Source organism: Cryptomeria japonica, chromosome 3 (assembly GCF_030272615.1).
Source record: "Cryptomeria japonica chromosome 3, Sugi_1.0, whole genome shotgun sequence".
Classification (NCBI taxonomy): domain Eukaryota; kingdom Viridiplantae; phylum Streptophyta; class Pinopsida; order Cupressales; family Cupressaceae; genus Cryptomeria; species Cryptomeria japonica.
Genome location: NC_081407.1, coordinates 732,342,111 through 732,365,973, shown reverse-complemented (window position 1 = coordinate 732,365,973; position 23,863 = coordinate 732,342,111).

Genomic DNA, 23,863 nt, shown 5'->3' with positions numbered 1-23,863 from the left:
TGATCCATGATAACAGTTTTTCAGTTGCAGAGCATGTAATTGAACTATCAGCCAAAGTTCAAGTTGCATTGTCTATTTGCACAATTTTGCAAGGAAATTGGGATAATACCTTGGCTCATATCAAACAGGTACACTCAGAGTTTATCTCACGCTTTAATATCTCTATTTGAGTTATCTATTCTTTGGCATTATTGTCAAAAAGGGGGAGAATATGGAACATATTATTAGAGACAAGGGGAGAATGTAAATAACAATTGGTATAGAGATAAGTATAGAATCATGTGTATATTCTATGGGGGAGTTATGTACAGTGAGATATACAGGTATATACAGCAATCTACAATTGGTATCAATTTTGAAGAATCAAGTCAGCATGACAGATTCATTTGTTGTCTCATAAGTGTTTTTGTCACTAATGCCAAAGGGGGAGATTGTTGGAATAATGATATATTTTTCATTAGTGAATAACACTTAGTGAAAACACTTATTCGATTTTGAATGCTTACCGAGCTCATCACTCAGTCCACAGCCTATACCGAGCATTCGGTAAAGCTTACCGATTAAACAGTTCATACCGAGCAGTAAGACTATTACCGAGCATATGAGACAAACAGCAGTAACCGAGAAGTCAGTTCTTACCGAGTTACCAGTGGTTACCGAGTGACACTATATCTACCGAGTCACCGCAGCTACCGAGTTCCAAGCTACACTTCGGGACTAGTATGGACCGAGCTTCTACTCTTACCGAGAGCATGACGATGCCAAGTACTGTAGTGGACGCCGTGTATCAAAAGATCACCGAGCCAGCTTGAGGAACCGAGTATCTACCGACTCAGTAATATTTTGTTCACCTATGTAAGGCCGACTTAAGAATGAGTTTATGTTATTAATTTGTATGAGGCCGACTTTATGAAATGTAAATGTAATTATGGACGGTATATATATGTGATGTATTATACCATCTGTAGTCCGTAATGTGAAAATGTATGTAAGATGTATGAATATGTGAAATTAGAAAGAGCAGAGCAGAAACTGCATTAAGGCAGTAGACCAGAACATTTTCGCAGAGTCAGTAAAGGAGCAGAATCGACATATCTATCTTAGAAGGAGATCAATACTCAAAGGATCTTATCAGCAATAAAGTTGTAAGTCAAGATCTACTGTTTCATCCTAACAGTTGAATCAGTTTGTAAATCCTTTTACCGGGTAGACTTAACAGTCTTTTGTAAATCTCTTAACCGAGTGCATACTTCATTGTATGTTTGTAAATCCTCTAACAAGGTGGACCTAGCAGTCCAAATTTGCTTCTAACAGGGCAGATCATCAGAAGTGATCATTGTAAGCCTTAACCGGCCAACTTTTACTGCAGTACCAAAGTTTTGTGGGTACCATCCCCACCCCAGTTTTACTTTCTATTTGGAAGGTTTCTGGGTCACCAAATCTTTGTGTTAAGTGTTATGAATGATTATACTTTCATGCATACAGTAGATTAAATGAATGAATGGTTTAATATATGCAAGTGCAGAAATGAGTTAAAAAGTTTAAGTGTTACTGATTCACCCCTCCCCTCTCAGTAACTTGGTTAGTCCTGAATATTTTCAGCAACAAGAGCCCTCATAGAGGAAGAATTTGTTCATGACAAGATGCAAAGTAGTCGGTAAGTGTTGTAAGGTTATATTTGACAGGGGTAGTACTAATATCCTTGTTTCAAGGAAATGGCGACTAAGTTGAATTTAGAGGTTAAAACACCCTAAGCCCTATCAAATACCATGGATTCAAGATGAGCATAAGGTATTGGTAAGTGAATAATGTTTGGTAAAATTGAAGATTGGAGCTTATCATGATGAAATTTTGTGTGATATTATGCCTATGGATGTATGTCATATCTTGTTGGGTTGAACTTGGTAGTATGATAGACAATCTATGGATGATGGAAGAAGTAATATATACTATTTTTTATTAAGGGAAAATGGGTTTTGAAGGGCCCCTAAAACACTTTACAGGATTAGATCAAAAGATAGCCATTAAAGCCTATAGAAAAAGAGAAAGACAACAAACATAGAAAAGAAAGCTGACCAAAAAACAAAAAGCTAGCAACAAAAAGACACAACAAATAGGACCTACAGAAAAAAAGCCAAGGCTAGGTAAAGTTCTTAAGCATTTTGATAGCTTCCAGCTCTAGTTGCTCCATGTTCTCAGCAGTCCGCTTAATTTCCTCAATCTCCCTTTTTTGGCTTTTCTTTTTTTTGGTGCTTGTGCAAGTTCTTCTTCCATGACTGATCTCCTTATCCTCAGGGGTGTCTTCTTTCACCTCAGTGGTATCCCGAGAGGCTATTTCCCCTTGATCACTTTCAAGCTTGCTGATGAGAACCTTAATGCTTTTAGAGGCGACCTTTAATATCTTATGACTCTGCTTCCCAATATTTTTGAGCATATTCTCAACCCCTTCCAGCCTTTTTTAGTAACCCTGACTCTGTTTTCCAAGATTTCGAAGCTATTACATTGGGCATTAATGATTTCCTCAGCATTACTAATTTCTTTGGTAATCTCAATTAAATAATCAGGGAGGGAGCTAAATTTACCAGTGCTAATAGCTTTGAAAGTTTCAATTTTGCTAGCTACCTGAGTTTTTTTGGCTTTTATGCTTGTTATTTCCTTCTGAACCCAGAGGAAAACCTCATTGAAGTTGTCTATGTCATTTTTGAAACATAGGTCAATATCCAGATGGGAGCCATCCTAGGCCTTGTCTCCCGTAGGGTCCAAGTTCACCTCCAGACCCACCTCCTTCAGATCTACACTCTTAGCTTCCTTCATGGAGGTGTCCTCCCCAGCCAGGCCCTTATCCTTAGAACTAGTAGAGAAGGGTGAATATCTCTTCTCTCCCACATCCTCATTTCTCAGAGTTTTCCCCTTATTCTTCTAGCTAGAGAGGATTTGGACCTCCTCGCTGTCAGTCTCCATATCATCTTCAGTCGCATCTTCCTCCTCATACTGTCTTTCATCATCCTCCCACTTTTGCTTCCTTCTAGCCAACCCTTTACCTTGATCCTCTTTCCTTATTTTTTTTCTTCGCTTGCTCAACCCAATGATATGGGGGTCATACTCAATATTAGCCTTAATGTCGTAACCTTCACCATCATCATCATCTGAATCATCCAATTCCTCGTCCGACTCAAAAACCTCTGCAATATTCAGTTGAACTGTGGTATTATTGATGTGGTTGTACAAAACCACCATCAGACCCTCATGCATAGTAGGATTGGTTTTGGGGTTGGAGATAGCATCATTTATCCCAACATTTAGGGAACATAACAAATTCTCTCCTTGTACTGGAAGTGGTTGAGAATAACAAAATAATAGTTGTAAACCCTGGTAAATCTACCATCTCGAGTAATAAATTCCATAATTGCAAAGAAAACTCATCGCTAGATCATCTTAATTACCTTAGGGGATTAGTAAGTGTGACTTCCCCTCACCAGCCTGGCTTTCTCCTCCTCGTCCTTAGGGAATTTCTTTAGTGCAGCATCTGACAGCTTCCTATCTTTATAGAATTTGATATTGTCCATCGATAGACCTATAGCCTTAGTAATCATGGTTTCATTCATGTTGACCTTCCTACTGCCAATGGTCAAGGTGCACGTATTCCATCCCTTCTTAAAAATCCTTATGATTTTTGACTATCTTTCTTGCCTTCTCTCCATAAAATCAATCATTTTTGTTGCTTGTAGCCCAACCCAGACCTGAGGATGGTCCAACCATTTATCAATTTTGGTTGCCTCCATTCGCTTGTGATTTCCTCCCATTTTCTTATTGATTTCTGTCAACTGTAATTTCCTAAAAATACCACTCTTCGTTGTGGGATTTCTAATTAGCAGGGAAGAAGTCGCAAGAAGCCAATGGATATTTCTTAGGCTTCCACTCCAAAAGGAAAAAATCACCCACAAAGCATGTGAGACCATCTAGCAATTACTAATGTACCTCCTTTTGGCTACATACAAGACTATTTCATGATGTGATGACCTCCCCTATCATCTCAGGAAATGATAACAAATCCTGCCTTACTTACCATGATATCTTTCATAATTCAAAACGTCATGTGCCACTCGAGGGAGCTCCCCCTCACTATTCCAAATCTTGATTTTCCTACTCCGTACTACCTCATTGACAGCCTAGTTAGCACTTCTGTTGGCCTCTCTATAATCATGAGAAATGTAGAACTGATTGAAACCCTCAAGCATATCCCTAGCCGAATCAATGATATTTTTAATAGTCCATGAGGGTTGGTGCTTACCAAGGAAGCAATTGAGAATGTTTTAGAAACCCCCTCCAGCCATAACAACTTGACTCCCAGATTGTGTGCCAAATTGATAGCTTGGAGGGTGCCCATAGCTTCAACTAGATGATTAGTCTGGTTCCCTAAGGGGAAGGCCACCATCCCAATACAAAATCCAATAGAATTCCGGATAACTCCACCACAGTTAGCAGGCCCTGGGTTCCCTTTAGTAGCCCCGTCGAAGTTAGCCTTAAACTAGTCATTAGGAGGAAAAGACTAGTTGCACATCCTTCTTTTGATTTGGTTGGTATTGATGTCCATGTAGGTTGGGATGTTCCAGCTATTTAGAACATCAAAATCTTCCTTATTATAGCAGTAATGATGTCCCCTAGCCATCACATTCTCAACAAGATTGTATTTTATCTTAGCCCAAACCACCTCGGAGGGGTTAATATCATTCCTAAAAATTCTGTTATTTCTTTCTTTCTAGATATCCCAAAGGATATGTGGAAAGTAAAACTTCCATAAATTTCTTAATGTCGGATTGTTTGTATTGTAATACCAACTCTTGAAAAAATCTTGAATCTAGAATATATATGTACTATTGTAGCTAATGGAGAGAAAAAGATCTTGTTGCCTTTGGAGGATCCTGTGAAGAGTGAAGTTTGTACTAGTGCTAGAATCTATCTAGTTGATGGAAGTAAGTTCCTGGATGGTATGAGACATGAGAACATGTACTTTGCCTTAATTCCTAAGAAGTTAGAGAATCTGGAGCCTGAAGAAGAACCACCAAAGGTAATAAAAGAGTTGATGATAGAGTATGGAGACATCATTTTAGATAATGTACCTAACAAATTGCCCCTTGTGAAAACTATCAGTCATTGCATGGACCTGATTCCTGGAGCTAGTTTGCCTAACAAAGCAACACACTAGATGACACCGACAAAGAAAGAAGAGTTAAATAGACAAGTCCAGGTGTTCTTAAGGAAAGGTTTGATCTAAGAGTGTTTGAGTCCTTGTGCAATTCCATCAGTGTTATCACCTAAAAAGAATGGAGAATGGGGGATGTGTACTAATTCCAGAGCAATAAACACGATAACAGTGAAGTATCAATTCCCTTTGCCTACGATGGATGACATAATGGATTGTCTCAATGGAGCCAGATATTATACAAAGATAGACTTGAAGACTGGATGCAATCATATCATAATTAGAGAAGGATATGAGTGGAAGACAACATTCAAGACAAATGAAGGACTATATGAATGGTTGGTGATGCCTTTTGGACTAACTAATGCACTGATTACTTTCATGAGATTGATGAATGAAGTATTGAAGGAATTTTTGGGTACGTTTATTATTGTGTATTTGGATGACATTCTAATTTTCTAGTAAGACAAAAGAGGAACATCTATTGCATGTGAGAAAATTTTTGCAGAGGTTGAGAGAAGAGAAGTTGTTGATAAACATTAAGAAGTAGAGTTTCATGAAGGAAGAGTTACTTTACTTGGGATTTGTAATATTTGTGGATGGATTGAAGATGGATTTTGAGAAAGTAAGAGCAATTATTGATTGGCCTACACCAGGGACCATTGGAGAGGTAAGATCATTTTATGGATTGGCTAATTTTTCACTGAAGTTCATAAAAAATTTCAGTTTGAATTGCAACCCTATGACAAAAACAATGAGAGGGGATGAAAAGGATTTCAATTGGACAATTAGCACAAATAGGATCTTTGACTTATTCAAGCAAAAGGTTACAGTGCAACCTGTGTTGGACTTACCATATTTTAATAGCCTTTCAAGTGGACTATGATACAAGTGGGAATGCAATTGGAGTAGTGTTGAGTCAAGAGGGAAGACCAATGGCTTATATCAATGAGAAATTGAATGATGCAAGGAGGAGTTATTTAATGTATGATAAGGAATTTTATGCTATAATTCACGCATTAAAGAAGTGAAGACATTATTTGTTGACTAAGGAGTTTGCGTTGTATACTGATCATCAAGCTTTGCAATATTTGAACAGTCAAGGTAAGTTGAATCAAAGACACATTAGATGGGTAGAGTACTTATAGAGTTATACTTTTATTTTGAAGCATAGAAACCTGAAGTCAAATAAAATTGTTGATGCCCTGATCAAAAGGAGGAATTTGCTGACAGAAATGAGAATAAAAGTATTGGGTTTTGAGTAATTAAAGAACTTGTGTGAGGATGACTCAAATTTTGTAGAACCTTAGAGAGCTTGCATAGAATCCATTGTGGTGAATAGGAGTAAGTGGTTGGATTAATTCATGCAAGATGAGATGTTGTTCAAAGGAAATCAGTTGTGTATACCCCGAAGCTCTATGAGAGAAAATCTAATAAAGGAGAAGCATAGTGGAGGATTAGCCAGACACTTTGGAGTAGACAAGACATCAATCTATGTAAGTGATAATTACTTTTGGCCTTAGATTCATATGTTAGGAAATTTGTTTAGAGTTATAGAATTTGTCAACTAGCAAAAGGAGGTAGTCAAAATGTTGGACTCTATAAGCCTTTGATAGTTCTAGAGAGACCTTGGGAGGACATAAGCATGGATTTCATACTTGGCTTACCTAAAAAAAAGAGAGGAAATGATTATATATTTATGGTGGTGGATATATTCTCAAAGATGGGACATTTCATTCATTCTAAGAAGACAACAAATGCAATACATGTTGCTAACTTATTTTTCAAAGAAGTGATAAGATTACATGGATTGCCTAAAATAATAGTTTTTGACAGAGAGACTAAGTTTGTTGGATATTTTTGGAGAATACTTTGGAAGAAGCTAAAGACAAATTTGAAGTTCAATTCTACCTTTCACCCATAGACTGATGGATAGACAAAGGTAGTAAACAAAAGTTTGGGAAACTTATTGAGATGCTTAGCTGGAGACAAAACTGGAAGTTGCGACTTGATTCTTGTGCAAGCAAAATTTGCATGTGACAATAATTTAGTGAACAGGAGTACCAAAATAAAACCTTTTGAGATTGTTATCAGAGTACACCCTAGTGGCATATCAGAACTAAGAAACATCAGTAATGAGGATAAGTGAATTCCAGAAGCAAAAGAATTTTTAGAGCATATGAATACAATACATAATTAGGTTAAATAGCATTTGGAGGACATGGACAACAAGTATAAGGAAAAGGTAGATGATAAGAGGACACATATAGAATTTGAAGTTGGAGATGCAGTGGTGGTGTATCTGATAAAAGAAAGACTCCTAGTTGGTACGTATATTAGGTTGAAGATGAGGAAGTTTGGACCTTGTAAGATCTTGAAGAAATGTAGTTTCAAAAATTCATATGAAGTGGAGTTATCAGATAGTTTGGGTATTTCACCTATTTTCAACATTGTAGACTTGTATCAATATCATGAGGCTGAATTCAATGTGGACAATGTAGAAAAAACTGAGAAGTAGATACCCTAGAAGGTATCGGACTAGATGGAAGATATTTTGGATGCCAGAATTGGGTGTAGCACTCACAACAAGAAGTACAGAGAGTATCTTGTGAAGTAGAAAGACAAACCAGTTGAAGATTCATCATGGATTTCACAAGTAGAGGTAGACCATATTGATTTTCCTTCATCCACAGAAAAGTAAGGGACTCTCTTTTCAATCAACCCTAGATGTCTAATGCAAGAGCATCCCTGGTTCTTGGCAATCTTGTATCAGCCAAAAATATTTTCTTTTTAGTTTGTTCCTGTTTTGCAGTTCAACATTTCATTCTATGTTTCTTTACATTTGCTCATTGGATCTTGCAGAGTTGGATTCAGATCATGGAAATGTTCATCTACCTTATCCTTGGTCCTCAAGATGTTTGGATCTTTTCCTGAAAATTTATCGCTTTTGAAATCTGAGATAATTTTTTGGCTTAAAACACTGGAACCACTTGAACCTATTCACTATTGGTGAATCTTGGGGATCTCATTTGTACCTTGTGGGCTTCAGTTCATTGTTTCCAAAATTCCTTGGCATGTAGCCAACCTTCCCTTGGGTCCATACTTCATCCTTTGTATTTTTCTAGAGGAATCTATTTGGTGAAGGCTGACCTTATTGTTTTACATGTTTCATCTTGTTCATCGATATTTGTCTCATCTTGGGTTGACATCCTTGATCATATAAATCAATGTAATTAATCATTTAAAAGGGTAGTTTGAATAATATATAAGATAGATCTAAGGATTAGGAGTTCCAAAGTTGGCTTTCATTCTTGGTTGAGCTAGATGTTGCATACCACGCATGTTTTGTACTCAGGCCTGTGAGCCGAATGTTATAGCCCACATGTTGTCGACAGTTTGTAATCAATTTCTTTGATTTAAAAAATTTTATTCTACATTGTCTGCATCGTATTGTGTTGTGTTAAGTTTTTGCATGGTTTGGATTTTTCTCCTTGAGGACCCTCCTAACCATGACTACACTAAAAAGAGACTCCATTAGGTTAGTTCATCCTCAACCACCTTGTAATTCTCCAACACTCCTCATCATGTAAGATTCACCTTATTTGGGGTCTTCATTTTTTGGAGATGCATCACTCTCCTTATCCTCTTATACCTAGAGTTTTTTTTCTACTACAAATTTATATTTGAGGTCACTCATAAGCATAATGACTAGGTTCTCCATACTAGTACCATTTACCAAAGAACTCTCCATCACTACTACCACATCCTCTTGCTAGTAACTAATTATATTTTGTGCTTTGGCCTAGTTATTTACTCCTTTTGGGATTGGATTCTTCTTTAATATAATTTCCTTTTCTATTACCCACTGGTCCTTTATTTGTAGCAAATCTTTCACAACTTTTGAAATTGTTTATTTATCTTCTCATTAACTTTTTGTTGGCCTTGCACACTCCTTGGCATATAAGACCAACCACCTTGTTGAAGTTGTTATTACCTACCATGGTTTAAAGATGGCTAAAATTCTTAGTGGCAAGATGGTGTAGATAGAAGGAGATTCAAACAATATAATACAATGACTTAAGAAGGGCATTCAAAAACCTTCATGGACCATTTAAAAGTGGATTAATAAATCTTTGAACATTTTAAATTATTTTGAAATTTTTTATATTTATCATGCATTTCAAGAAGCCAATAGAGTGGCAATTTTTTTTTGTTAATGAGGGGGTTTGTGCAAATAAGCAGGTGGATTGGCACTTTGGAGATCATGTGCTAGAGGATGCTAACTCCTTTATGAGATATGATAGGACTTATGTGCGGAGTGTCCAATTTCCTATTCTTTAACTATTTGACTATCATTTTTGGCATTCATTTCCATTATTGTGTAGTTTGGGGTATCTATAAGGGGATTTAATAAACTTGATTTTATTTTCCCTTCCCATTCTTTCTAAATGCATATTGATTTTGTTTGTTTTGTGTTTTTTTCTATCTCTTCTCACCTCAACTAAAATTTTGAGAGACTATTTTAAGATGGGTGGAGACAAAAAAAGAATTGAATCAATATAAACTACGAGGAGTTCATGAACAATACTACAATTTGGAGAATTCTAACATAGGGAGGTGTTACCCCCTTCTTTGAGAAGCTCCATGGTTTCAAACCAAAGATTACAACTAAGTTTTCTAAAGGTTGGAAAGGGGAAAATTTCTCTCTTTGAGAGAATTTTTGACATTGATGTGCATTTCATCACAAAAGTTACTAGGTTGTCGACTGAAGTGGCCAAGGTGTTTAGGGATGGGAAATTTTTGGAGGTGGCTATCAATAAATTCCTCAAAGAGAAGAAGGAGAGGAATAACTTGGTTAAATAGTTTAAGAGTGGCTACAACATCTTTATGGTGAGTTATGTTAAAGATACTCATGAGATAATTTTGTATGGATGGTTGATACACTAGGGTTTTTGGTCACCACTTTGTGTCTTCATCATTTCAGACATAAAGTGAAAATTTCTATTCCATTCTATTTGTTGTCTTTCATTAATGCTAGTGTCAAGGATTATATGAAATAACCTAAGAAAAATACAATTCTCCATGACAATTTGTTGCTCTTGAGTTATAAACATTGTAAATCCCTCTCGTATCCCTCCAAAATCTCTCCTGTCCCATCTAATGGGGATTCTAACTTTGAAAAAGAGGAATCTAGGACTTGTTTGACTAAAGGGGATGACTAGAAAACTGAGAATAATAAATCTGAGCTATAATTTTATAATGTGTCTAAGCTTGTGAGGAATAAATCCCATGTTTTTTAGAACAAATTTGTGACTGACCCGTCTATTCATAGTCTTTTTGATGAGTTTGCACCTACCACCAATAGGGAAGGGAGACCCTCCTTCCTAAAGGATTTGAATGTTGATTCTCCTTTCCTTAGCCTTGATTAGGAATACCTCGATGATGTACTAGCAATACCCTGTAATGATGTGGTAGATAGTTCATGATATCAAGGACATCAATCTCAAGCTCTGATTAGTTAGTAGCAAATAGGATAGAAGCAATAAAGGGTCGTAGAGTGAGGTGGAAAGGAATTCTATTGTTTATTCTCTACAAAACACTGTTAAAAATGTGGAATTTCTAAGAAATGATTATGAAGAGAGAATTCAGTACCTAGAGAACAAGTTTGAAAATATAAATGGCAACCTCATCTTCCTTGTTACTTTTAGCCACATAGTGGTCAAGAGTTCAGCTAATAATTTCAATACCCTGGTTGGTATATTGGAAAAATCCCATCAAAAAGGGGTCGTGGTGGATGTTGAAGTGTTGGACAAGATGAAGGGGTGGGAGGAGGATAAAGGCATGTGCAAGTGTACTAGAGAAAATTTGAAAAGGACTGTGGAATGTAATCCTCTCAAGACATCCATGTGACCTAAAGAAAATCACCCTTAGTATGACTCAATTGGAAGTCGAGGTAGCAAAGGCTCCCAAGAACTAAAAATAAGCTTTTTCTATTTTTCTACTGTTCCATTATTTTTGGCTTTCTTTTTTTGTTGATGGTATGCTATCAGTTTATTGGTTTTATCTCTACGGTGGCTTCATGTAAAAAGGGTTTCAGGTCCTTTCAAAACTTGTTTGAACCTTAGTAAAAAACTCATCCTTAGCCTTCAATACATATTGATATGTTTCTTCCATGGTATTAATCTAAAACATACTCATGTCATCTTGAGTATTTAACTGAAAGCCATTCACATACTTAGCTACTTTTCTCTATCAATTTCATGCCTTCCCCATCAAATGGCCAACTTCTAGAACTCGTCTATGTAATGTTTTACATTTGTGCCTTTCTATTTTAGATTTTGTAACTTCCTGCATAACTCCATTTCATATTCTTCAGGAATGAATTTTTTCTTCAACTTGGTCACCATTTGATTCCAACTCATTATTCTATGGTTTTTGTCTATTGTCCACTCTCAACTACAACTCTTTCCAACATAATGCAACATGTTCCTTCAATTTTATTTGGGCTAGCTTTATCCTTTATAGGTCCCCAATTTCTTCCATTTTAAATTATTCTTCCATCTCCCCTATCCAATCAATCAACTTATTAGGATTTAATGTTATAAAAATGTTTGATTTATCCATTTTGTTGCTCTACATGATTCTTGAAAGAGCCCTAAAAATCACTACTCTTTAGCATCCTCTAGATGTTTTTCTTCTCTTGTTGTTCCACTTCACTTTCATCTTCACTCATAGGATCCCTTGCATTTACTATAGCTAATCTCACCTCATTTCTTATATTATCTCTTATATCATTTCTTGTCATCTCTCAAAATAATTCTAACACCTCCTCTATTTTGAGCATTCCTCTTCAAGGAAACATGTCTATCTCAATTTACCTATTTATGACTTCAAGTTCTTGTTGCTCAATACTTCTCTCTATCACCTACAATATCCCACATGAGCTTCTTCACAGCTACTTCACATTTCACATAGGTCCTGTTGTTTCGTCTACAGTTTCAACACTAGCTACTTTGATACTAATTGATGCAAGAGACTACAAATTGTGCCTTACCAAGAAGGGTAATTTAGCAGTAAAGAGAACTTCAATATTAACAACCACAATATGCCCGAATTCTATGCCAAATTGAAAGGTGTGAGATTTTGTTAAGATCAAGAGCTCAATCAAAAGTACAAAATAGAGACAAAATATTGATATGAATAAACTGTATTCTAACAAGATGAAAATACTGATCAACTAGATCATCAATCATTACATACAATGAATATGAGCCTACTTATATAGGCAAGGCTATATGGATATGTAAGCACACAAACATGACATGTGGCTAAATAAGAAACAAGGATAGGTAGGAAATAGGTGTGGTAGGTAGGAGAAACAATATAATATTCCACATGAGGTGGATCACCCACCGAATGTGGAATGTAACAACAAGATAAGACCACAAAAGGTGGAAATTCTCCTATACACACTATCCCAATGTGGCACAAACACCCAAATGTCTCATACCCAAACTACTATGAAATGTATTATCCTAAGTAAACTTAAGTAAAGTGTAATAATATCCAACATGAATAATTAATTACAATATTGGTTCCCACTTTTTGACCAACTTTGACACTTAGATGAACATTTTGAAAAAACCCTTCACATTCTGACACCTATAACTTTTAAATCATTAAGAATTTGAAGATGATGTAGACTAGTGATTTGTAACATCTTGTTTGTATATTCCAAATATATTTTTTTCAAATTTTTTTTAATAATATTTTATTGATTTTTCCATCTCCCTCAAAATGTAGGTTTTTACAACAAACAATTTTTTTTAAGAGTGATGTGCATCCCGAAACGCATAATTTTTAATATATAAATGATAAAAATTTAATTCTTTTGAATTTTGGTTTGTAACATCAATAACCAGGACATGCAGTTGGTTTGATAGCGAATTTTTAAATATTTTTCATTTTATTAAATTTTGAAGTCTGACTAATTATAATTTAGATATAGGTATGCGTTTGAATACACAACTTGTTCTCTATTTATCAAAATTCAATTTTATCTTTTTCGTTAGAAAGAAGACATCAATACCTAGTGCATAGATATTTTTCAATATTTTTGAATTAGTTTACTATTTTTTCTAGTGCATTGAACAAAGAAGTTCATGTTCGGTGAAAAACCTACATTCATAAGAAATTAAATAAAAATATATTAATGAAATTAATATATTAAAAAATAAAAATATATTAATGAAATTAAATATATTAAAAATTATATTATTTGGAAAGCTTATAATAAGGACTAATTACTAAAAGAAATAAAACTTATAAATGAATTCATTTGACCCCCCAAAAGCTAATGTAAAATTGGTTTTTAATCAACATTTGATAGATGCAAATGAGACTCCATTGCAAGTATGATTTAGAAGTAGAGAAGTTCTATCCAAGAAATTTTGATCTAGGAGCCTTTGATCTAACTCTCTTCAATTAATTACTTCAAATGGGACCTCTTAAATCTTAAGTTAATATATTTTCTAAAAAATGTATGCTTTCAGCAAAAATCTGGATGTACCAAAAAGTGGGAACCCGCATTGTGAGTTTAAGTGCAACTTAGTGGAATGTACTTAAGTCTACAATGAAACTAAGCAATGCAAGATGGGTCCCGGCTACTAGGCCATGTTAGGTACCCATGTATAGATGCAAATGCATGCAAACCAATGTAATGAAATATCTCATAAAGCAGGGAAAGAGAGACAAACCCAATGGGAAAAAACCTTGCCCCAAAAATAGAGATGAAAACTATACAAGAGAACTCTTATAGAAGTATGTGAAGGACAAAACCCATGTGAGGAAAATGTCTCCCCATATGAGAGAAGAAGAAGAAGAAGAGATACTAGGCAGCCCCCCCCCTTAATGTAGAATCTGCACCTATGATAGAATCTTGATGCTGAATGAAGAAATTGCTCCATGAATGTCTAACATCGCTCCTCCCCTTGGGAAGAAACAAAACCAAAGGTGTATCCATGGAGTCTCCCCAAACATGAAGGGAAGATGTAGGAAAAATACTCATGATGAATGAAGTCTCTGAAAACTGCTCAAGTGTCCTCATGTTGATGCGGAAGGTTAACTGCTCCACACTATTGAAAAATGCACTCCAAGATCTAGTGGAGATGAATGTAGAATAATATCCAAAGACTCATGTTGGTCCTCACAACTGGAATGGCAACTAGGTTATAAAAACTCAAATCAGGGATTGGACATCCTTACTAAACAACTAGCTTTCGTATAGCAAAAGCTCATTTACTTTATCAACCAAAGATGTAAAATTGAAATGGGTCAACACTGTATGTGCACTAAGTTCAAATCGCAACCATTCTATCCTACTATAGGAAAGGAAATTCTCTGAAAGAAATGTGCAAAAATGTAATGAACTAATACTTAATCAGATTTCATAGCTAAAAGTAACTTAAGAAACTGCTACCAAATGATAAGGTTCTGGCAAGCAGATAGGAACTAGTCTACCCCTTGTGGTTGCAGATCCAAACACATGAACTATTTTCAGTGGCTACAGGAATAGTCAAATGCCAAAACAATGAATATTGCAAGATCGAAATTAACTGAAAAACACAAAGGGACTACTCACCAAGTGGGCCTCCTTGAGTGATCATATTCAGAATTCTTAAATTGCAACTGATAAGCTCAAAATAACATTGACATCTTTATTCCAAATTGACTGCAAAACACATAAGTCTAAAAGATGGATATTAAAAATTCTATGGTCGTTATGTGTCCTCGAGAGGAGATAGAGACCTTTTATTTATAAGGAAAATTTTAACAGCTTCCTAACTAATCAATCTACATTCCAATGGAATAGGAGAACATATTTATTATACTAAAGAAGAAATCAACGCAGGAAAACAGAACAACATCTGTCCTGTAGCTAAGAAGATATAGCACAATTTTCTTCCTAGATTTAAGCTCCACTAAGAACAATTATGAATGTCCCACAAACCACTCTACTGAGGAAGCAATCAAGTGTTTATGATCTTCTTCAATGCTGCTTCATTTTGATAGGGTCTGCATCATAGCAACATGTTGATTTTCCTTTAAACTGCCAGCTTTCTTTCTTCCTGGCTAACCCTACATCATGGTGTTAACATGCACAAAAGCATGTGTATCTACTAATATTAACATAACATAAATTAAAACACATTCTAAGATTGATTTAGATGATTTCCATAGATGAACCGTTTAGAAATCATTATATAACAACCTTATGTATATGATAAATCAGGTCCATAAATACTTAAAAAGGCATCAAGTAGGAAAGTCTTCTGAACCAAATATTATCTAGACACAAGACCTAAGAAGGAATTCTATAAAAAAAATCTATCAAAACAAAGCCATTATTTCGACTCGTCATTGCCCCCCAAACTAGCTTTTTGTTGATCCTCCAGCAATAGGAAAGTTTTGAATTATGGCATTGACTCTAAAATTGCCAGGGGTAACCTCCCTAGAACCTCATGTAAACAGACTCCAATAGAATTCTTTCATCTTTTCCAATCCTGTCCACCTGGAGCATTTTGTTGCTTCATCATATGCTGGGTCATTATTCCTGCATCCCATTAGTGGCCATAGGAGAATTGGTGGCTGGAAACTGAGGGGGAACTAGTGTCTTCCTTTTGTTCTTCTCATATGTATATATTTGGGTGCCCTCCTTAGTGTTGCATTAGAATTTGATAAGGAGTGTGGCTTGGACTGTTTCAACTCATCCGATAGGCTATTCCAATGGTAGACCAAATGTCTTATTGCTACCTATCCTTCTCCTATAACCATTTGCTCATATTCCTTATATATTTCTTCTCTTAAGGTCAGAATGTCTTTCCCATAATCTAACTGATACACAATTTTTTGCTAGACATAATAAAGTCTTCTTGGATTTCTTGACTCAACTATCAATAGAAGTGAGAGATCAAGTTCTTCCTTTCTATGTATATAGAATTTCTCTCCCCTTGTAATTTCATTTTGAACCCATGACATGAGAGCTCTCGGCTAGATATCTCCAATGTAGAGGAGAGGGTTCCAATCAACGTCATCAATAATAATGTAATTATGTAAATAAAATTCACAGAGAAAATTCTTGATGGTTGTAGGAGATGTTTGGTAGACATGATAGAATTCCTCAGGTGTCTTTAAAGAGGGGCTTAAATCCCTAACAATTCTCATCATTTGGAAACAAATATGTTGTTCCTTTAAATACAAAGAGTAAACTCGAGGCAGTGCTCTGCATTGCATTATCTGCAGTACCATGGTGGCTACCATTTCCACCTTAATTTTAAGTTGAGCAATCTCCTCATCTTTCTGCTCAATTATCTTCTTCTGCTAGTCAATAAGCCTTTGCATTTCTGCTTTTTCTAATTCTCATTCTTGGCAAAAGGCAAGTGCCACTGCATGACTGGTAAGAGAAGATGGTGGTCTATGAATAGGTTCTTTAGGCTTCGACTTTCCAAATCTGCTTCCTGTTTCAACAATCTGCTCTGTGGCAGATGCCAAACTATTAAGCCCATCAAAACCTACTTCTTCATGTAGCTACTCATGAGGGTTTTGCAGTTCTTCTTCCTCATGTTTTTCTTTGTCCTTACTAAGTTCCTTAGGTGAGGATGAAGGAACATCATCATGGTGAGGATTGTCTGGCTTATGTTCTAGAGAATTAACCAAAATGCTGCCATTCGGCTCCTCTGATTTCTTCTGATCTTTAGTATTTTTTTGAAGCCTACCGCTTCTTCTCTGAGACTTTTCTTTAGTGGCTGGAGGATGGCTTCCTATACCTAATTCCTCAGCTACTTCAGTAGTTGTAGAAGAAACCATTTTTGCAACTTTCCTTTTCTTTGCAATAGGAGAGGTTAAATTCCCACTTTTTCCTTTCTCTTTCTTCTTTTTCGTGCCAATATGTTTCTCTTTGCCTTTTTCCCTCCATGCAGCAGATCAGTTCTCATTAGGATTTACAAGGGAACCCCTACCGAGGCTTCTTCTTCTTCAGACATGGCTTCTCCTTGTGAAGGTTCCTCTATTGCAGGAACATTTTGTTTTGGCAATGTCCCAGAGGATGAGGGTTCAATAGGAGGACCAAGTCTTTCCAAAAATTTCCGCACTTGAGATGGGAGCGGTTCCACTAGACCCACATTATCTACCCTAAATCTTCTAATTTTCACAAATTCATCCTAGGAAATCGAAGAGACATGTCTTAAAGACCTTTCAATCAATAGATTAATCAAACAATGATGAGAACCAGAGTGAGACCTACCTTTCTGTGTTTCTACTGTGCTAATGGAAAGAAGATTGTACAATATATTTAGACCATTCATCCTTCTCCCATGGCATAGATGACTCAGAAGCTTGAAATGATGAGAATTTCCCTTTGCAAGTTAAATACTTCAAGACATATAATGCTACTGCTCTTCGTTCAGGCGGAAGAGATTCTTGTCTGGTCCCCTGTTTATCTATTACCCAAGGTGGGTCTCCCTGTCGTGTAAACTCTACTCTCGCACTTCGTGTGTCCTTTGATTCAGGGTATTTCCTGTCTGATGGCAACCCAGTTACTTCCACAATCCATTCTTCTATTGCTACAACTCTCAATCCTTTCACTTGGGCTTCTCCATCTGAAAAATATGCAAGTGAATTCTCTTGCAACCTCCTCATTAAACTCAGTTAGCTTCGGAAAATAATCTAACCACCCACTATTGTGGAATGCTGGCTAACAATCCTGGTTTTGGAGAAGGATATCATGGACTATAGGTTCATAACGAACAGTTGGACCACCCATTGTAACAATGAAAATCTCAACTCACCAATGGTTGAAATATGCCCAATTCTACAACTTCCAAAAGAAATATGCTCTATTTGGCCAGAACCCAGTTGAAATTCCAAAATAACTCAAGGAAGACAAAAGGAATAGAGTACATAATATCACATCAAACCAAAAATTGAAAAATTTAAACTCAATCTGAGATGACATAAAAATTATCCGCAAGAATAAGTCACATCGTACTTCCCCCCCAACCTAAGGTTTAATAGGTGTCCACACATGCGGAGGATGACTAAAAAGGACACTATGCATATATCATGATGATATGAAATATGGTTTAATTATATGTATGTAACAAAAATAAATACACAGGAGTGTACCTAACATCATGCAATAATGATTGCAGTTGAATAAATTTATTATGTAGGAAGTTGATCCGTTATGCCAATTTTCTCGATTTAAGCAAAAAAACATAGTCAATTCCTTCTCCTAAAATTTCAGGAAAAAAGCCAAGGACCATGGCGAAAGTGCACATGGTCTAACCAACATTTTTCTAAATTTATAGGGATGATAGGGATTATGATATTATTGCGGAATCCAAAACAAATAGCTGATTTGGAGATGTCTAGATCGATCAAATTTGCAGTCAAAGGTTGAAAATAGAAAGATCTTAAAATTAGGGTTTTCTAATTTAACCACTGAATTTTCAGAATAAAGAAATAGATTTGAATTGTAATTTTGAAATAGAAATTAGATCTGAAACAAGCAATTAAAATTTTGCACTTCACAAGCTTAATTTTTTCAAAATGAAAAACTAGGGTTTTTATGTAATTAACCTCTAAAATTTGTAAATAGATCAAAGTTGGAAATGAAAATTTTAAATCCAAATTGCAATTAAGAAGATCTAATAATGAGAAATCAGAATTAATGTGTAAGATGCCAGGTTCACCAAAATGTAAAGTGGGAAATTGGATCCTAGTGACTCCCCACCTAGGAGAGAGAAAGGAAGCCACTAGGATGATTTTTACTTGGAAATAACTTTACATTCAAAAGAGGGGATTAAATCCACTAGATCCAAATCCAAGGGAAACAAGGATGTGAATTCCAAGTGGATTGCAAGGGTTGAAGTGTGATTTACCCTCTTTTGTAAATGAGAAAGTTGACTTGTTGACTATGTGCAAGAGAGAGAAGAAATGAGTGAAATGAGGAGCTACCAATTCAGGATCACATTGTAACTTTGGATCTGAGCTAATTAGACTGATATAGATCTATCTTACAAATTTGGGGAAAATTCGACGGGACCGTGGTGGGAATGTACATGGTCCTCCACAAAATCCGCGAAACGAAAAGGTTTCTTCTGTCTCTGCAAATGAAGCCCAAACGTGCAATAACAGCTGCGCACCTGCAACCTACACATAGAAAAGAGAGGAAAAGGGGTTGTGGATAGGTGTTTGCCTCGGTCAAACCTCGGTTGAGGAATCAACCTGGAAAGAAAGTAATTGCCAATGTTTGAATGTAAACAATAGAAATGTATAACTTATAGATTTGCAATTTGTCAATGATGATTGCTTTGTTTCTTGAATGTAATCACAAATGTTGCATGGAATGGCATGTAACATGACCAAACCCTAACACACATATAGGCTTGCAAATGAATGTTGAAATATTGCTCTGATCGATGAATGAAGAAGACTTGAATGGTTGAATGCTTGATGATGTATATCTTAGCCTATGCTTGCTTGTCTAATTCCTACTTGAATTTCACCTTCCATTCCTCCTCATGCAAATGAGAAAACCAACTCCCTTTTATACATGTCTCTTGAAGATTAATTCATCTCATAAAAGGCGGACATCGGGAAGATTTAGGATCTTGAAGTTCAGATGGGGCTAGGGGGACCTATCTTGGGGCCACCCTAAGAGGGTGGGATAGGGGTGCCACGCCCCTATCTTGTCCAATCTTGGGGTCCAGATAGGGTCTTGAGGCTATCTCAGGGCTCAAACATGAAGGGGGCAAGCGATGAAAATGTAGAAATAGGTCTTGGTTGGGGAAAAAGATGTCGTTGCCGAGGTGAGGACCTAAAATATGGTTAAAATTATAGGAGGTGCAATTTTATGACAGTACAATTTAGTGCATTAGAGAGGGTCAAAAAATCTTAACTGAGCTACTGAACATTCTTCAATCTTTTATCTACCATTAATATATTTGAAAATACCAAGATTCCTCTCTTGATAAGATAATACTCCTTAGTAGAGGGTTAATGTGTTTCCATTTTGACTCTTTACTTCCCAGAAGGTTATGTGTGAATGTTTATCATCTAAAATGACCTTTCAAAGGTAAATTTTATTATGGATAAGGAAATTTTCTAGGATGTGATATATTTCCTTAGAATTTGATAAATAATTATGGATATGATTAGAAATAATCTTTCCCAAATCTATCTAGAAGCCTATACTTTAAAATCTTTAGATCTAATATTGCAAATAAAGGATCTTGAACAAGTAGCAGAGTTGGCTTGGAATGTGGGTTTTCTCCCCATTGGTCTTGGGTTCAACTCTAAGGCCTGGAATCACCTAATGGATTTGGATTATGGGCAACTTGGTCCATCTCCAGCGACTAGTCTTGCCTCAATCTCGCCTCTTCCTGAAGCCCGACTTGGTAGTAAGTAAGCCCAAGGTAAGGCAAGTTGGGCGCTAGGCTTGGGTCGCGAGGATACTTTGAGTTACCCAAAAAAATATTACAAATAAAGGAAATATCAAAAATATATCTAAGTATAGAGTTGGAGACAATATTAGAAACTAAGATAAATCACCTTGCTCATTAAAATAATTACAAAGGCCCTTGTTATCATGTCATCCTATTATTTTCTTCTTATTAATCTTTTTGAAGAAATTGGATTCAAAAAATTTAGGTGTATTGTTGATAATATCATTAATGTATGAGACTAAATAGAATGAGCAAGGCATTATAAATAACAACCCATTTATTGATCAAAATTAATTTTATAAAAGTAGATGATCATGTTGAATGGTTTTTATAATTTCTATATACTTCAAGTGTTAGAAATTAGTTCAATTTATGTGTTTTATTTAAATGGTCTTTACCAATTGTTATGCTTCCATACTTATTAGCGATCACCAACCCTCATCACCTAAAATATTTTATTCAATATAGAAAGGATTTCCTGTTACCTTTGAACCCTATGTTTTGGTTATTCAAGGGTTTGATAATGTTTTAACTCATGTTATTTCTTATCATGTAGTTAAAATGATTAACCTTTCCAATTCCTTTGATAGCTTCTGAAGCGACACTTTGGATATAGATCATTTCTAATTCTCTGGGAAGAAAATGATTATTTTAGACATGTTTTTTAATATGATTTATTATTTTACGTTAAGCTCTTGTTTAATTATTCAATGGTAGGACAACCAATGTTAAGGAAAATTCTTTCTTCATAAACTTGACCAACTCAATTCTTCTGGTTATAAAAAATTGTTTTTTCCTAATAAAAGAAAAATCAACTCGAAATGTTATTAATATAGATGGATCAAATACATACATCAATTACATCATCTACTAACATGACTAAATGATAGAGTAGAAACATATGCCTAAATATATTTTCTTGAATGACTTATGGATAGATACAAAGAACCAATACTTGATTTGAATTTCACTTTTTTAGCCATAATGAAATTTTTATAATTCTTGGTATCCCTTTAACTTTCCAATTAACTTCCTAGATTCACTAAAACAAGCTACCATTATCCAATTTTATAATAATTTGGCTTAGAAATTACAACATCATTTTATCATAATAATTTTTCTTATGAAGTTTTAATGGCTACCCATGTTTATTATTCTTATTCCAATATTCCAAGACAAATTTCCTATGGAAAGATTGAGAATATTTTTTAAAAAATTATGGGCCTCTTCTAATGAAGGAAAATTTTATTATAAGGTTGTGTCTGCATACATCATGATTTAGCTATTATTTGATTATTAGCATTCAATGTTAGTGACTAGTTTTGTGTTGAGTGATTTATTAGAAAACCAAAGGGAAATGAAGCATGTAAATTCTTAGTTTAACATTATATTCATTCCAATGTTCCTTATGGTTAAAAATTCTATGTAAGTTTATCCTTTAATCATACCCTCTCTACGGAGGATACTATTTATATCTATGACATGTTTGTGATCTTGGAAATGTTTCTTGCATTCATGCCCTATATTTTTTAAATGCCCTATGACACTCCTGGATATCTTTCCAAAGACCACACAAATTTTTTTTCCTATCTAGAGAAAAAAAATTGACCCAAATAAAGATTTCATATCCTTTTCAACACTTTTTTATTCTATTTCCATATAAATATTTCATAAGAATGGGGTTAGGCATGATAAATCTTGGGGAAAATAATGGAAATAATTTCTAAATACTACATTTCATAATTAAAAAGTCTCATAAAAGGTATTTTTTGATCTTTTAGAATTTGCACATGGTACAAAACAATTAATGAAATGTAAGTCCTATAGTCCTCAACTAACTCATGAAAAAATAAATCCAAACAATTTGAAAAACCATTCTCAAATTGTAGCCTTGTCACTTTTCTTAGTATTATCTATCAACAAATTTACATTATATCTAGATCAATCCATCTTGAAATTGATACTCCTCATTTGTCCTTTTTATTTAACACTCAGAAAATATCAAGTACTTTTTGTGCTTTGGCACCAAAACCCAATCCATGAGGAATTGGATGTGTGACTTATTTAATCCTTTTTCTTGGCATATGATTATTCTGGAGGATTGACTTAGACTTCTTATTGAAGTCACCTGCATATGACATGATTTTCAAATATAAAAAATTTATTCAACTTATAAAATATGAATCCAAATATTTTTTCTAAATTTTTTGTTGATATTCACTTCTCTATGTGTACAAAGTAAATGATCTGATCTAACACACTTTTGCAAATCAAAGTGCGAGATAGTAAAGTTACACAAGAGGTTAATCATTTCTAGGTGTTATTGTCCATCACTAGACAAACAATCCATATAATTTTTCTTAGGTCCTATCAATCTCTCTTTCTTACAAGAGTTAATCCCTTGCTTGTGTGCATCAAGACAACTATAGTTATTATCCCTTTTGTGTCTCTCATAGTTCTCCTTGACTAAAGTGAATATCTTTAGGATGATTCTAGAACTCTCATCATCTCTCTTACTTCATAATAGTAGGGTTAGGGTAATTGCTAGCCAAAATGATAGTTTTCCTTATCAGTTTGGTTATTTCTCCCATTAGACTTGATAAATCTACTCTAAATGATACTAGCAAGTAAACTAATGAACATGATGATAAGAAATACTAGAACTCCATGTTGATGAACAAAAATTTCATATTAAATAGATAAATCCTAAAGATTATATTTAACCACTTGCTGAATACATTAATCTTGTAGCTTAAAGTATTGTTTTTCCTACAAATAATCTACATTTAAATAAATGTTCATTATTATTATAATCTTTTTCTTTCACCTAAACTTCAAAACATAACCCCATTATACTTACCTTATTCATAAATATGATATACAAAAAGAAACGAATAAAAGAAACAAAAGTACATATCTTCTACCAGATTGAACAATATTAGACTGCAAAGTAGCCTATAATTGAACCCCAACATACAAAAATTGCATATATTTTAATACTAAGAATCTTTCATTTTCACAAAGCTCAAGATCTCATTCCTCGCAACTTCCTTCGTTACCCAAAAAAAAAATAGATCATTCACAAGGCAAACATTATTTGATGCCAGCTCTGTGACTGTTGAGATGGGATGAAAAATTTAGTATTTTTGTTAGA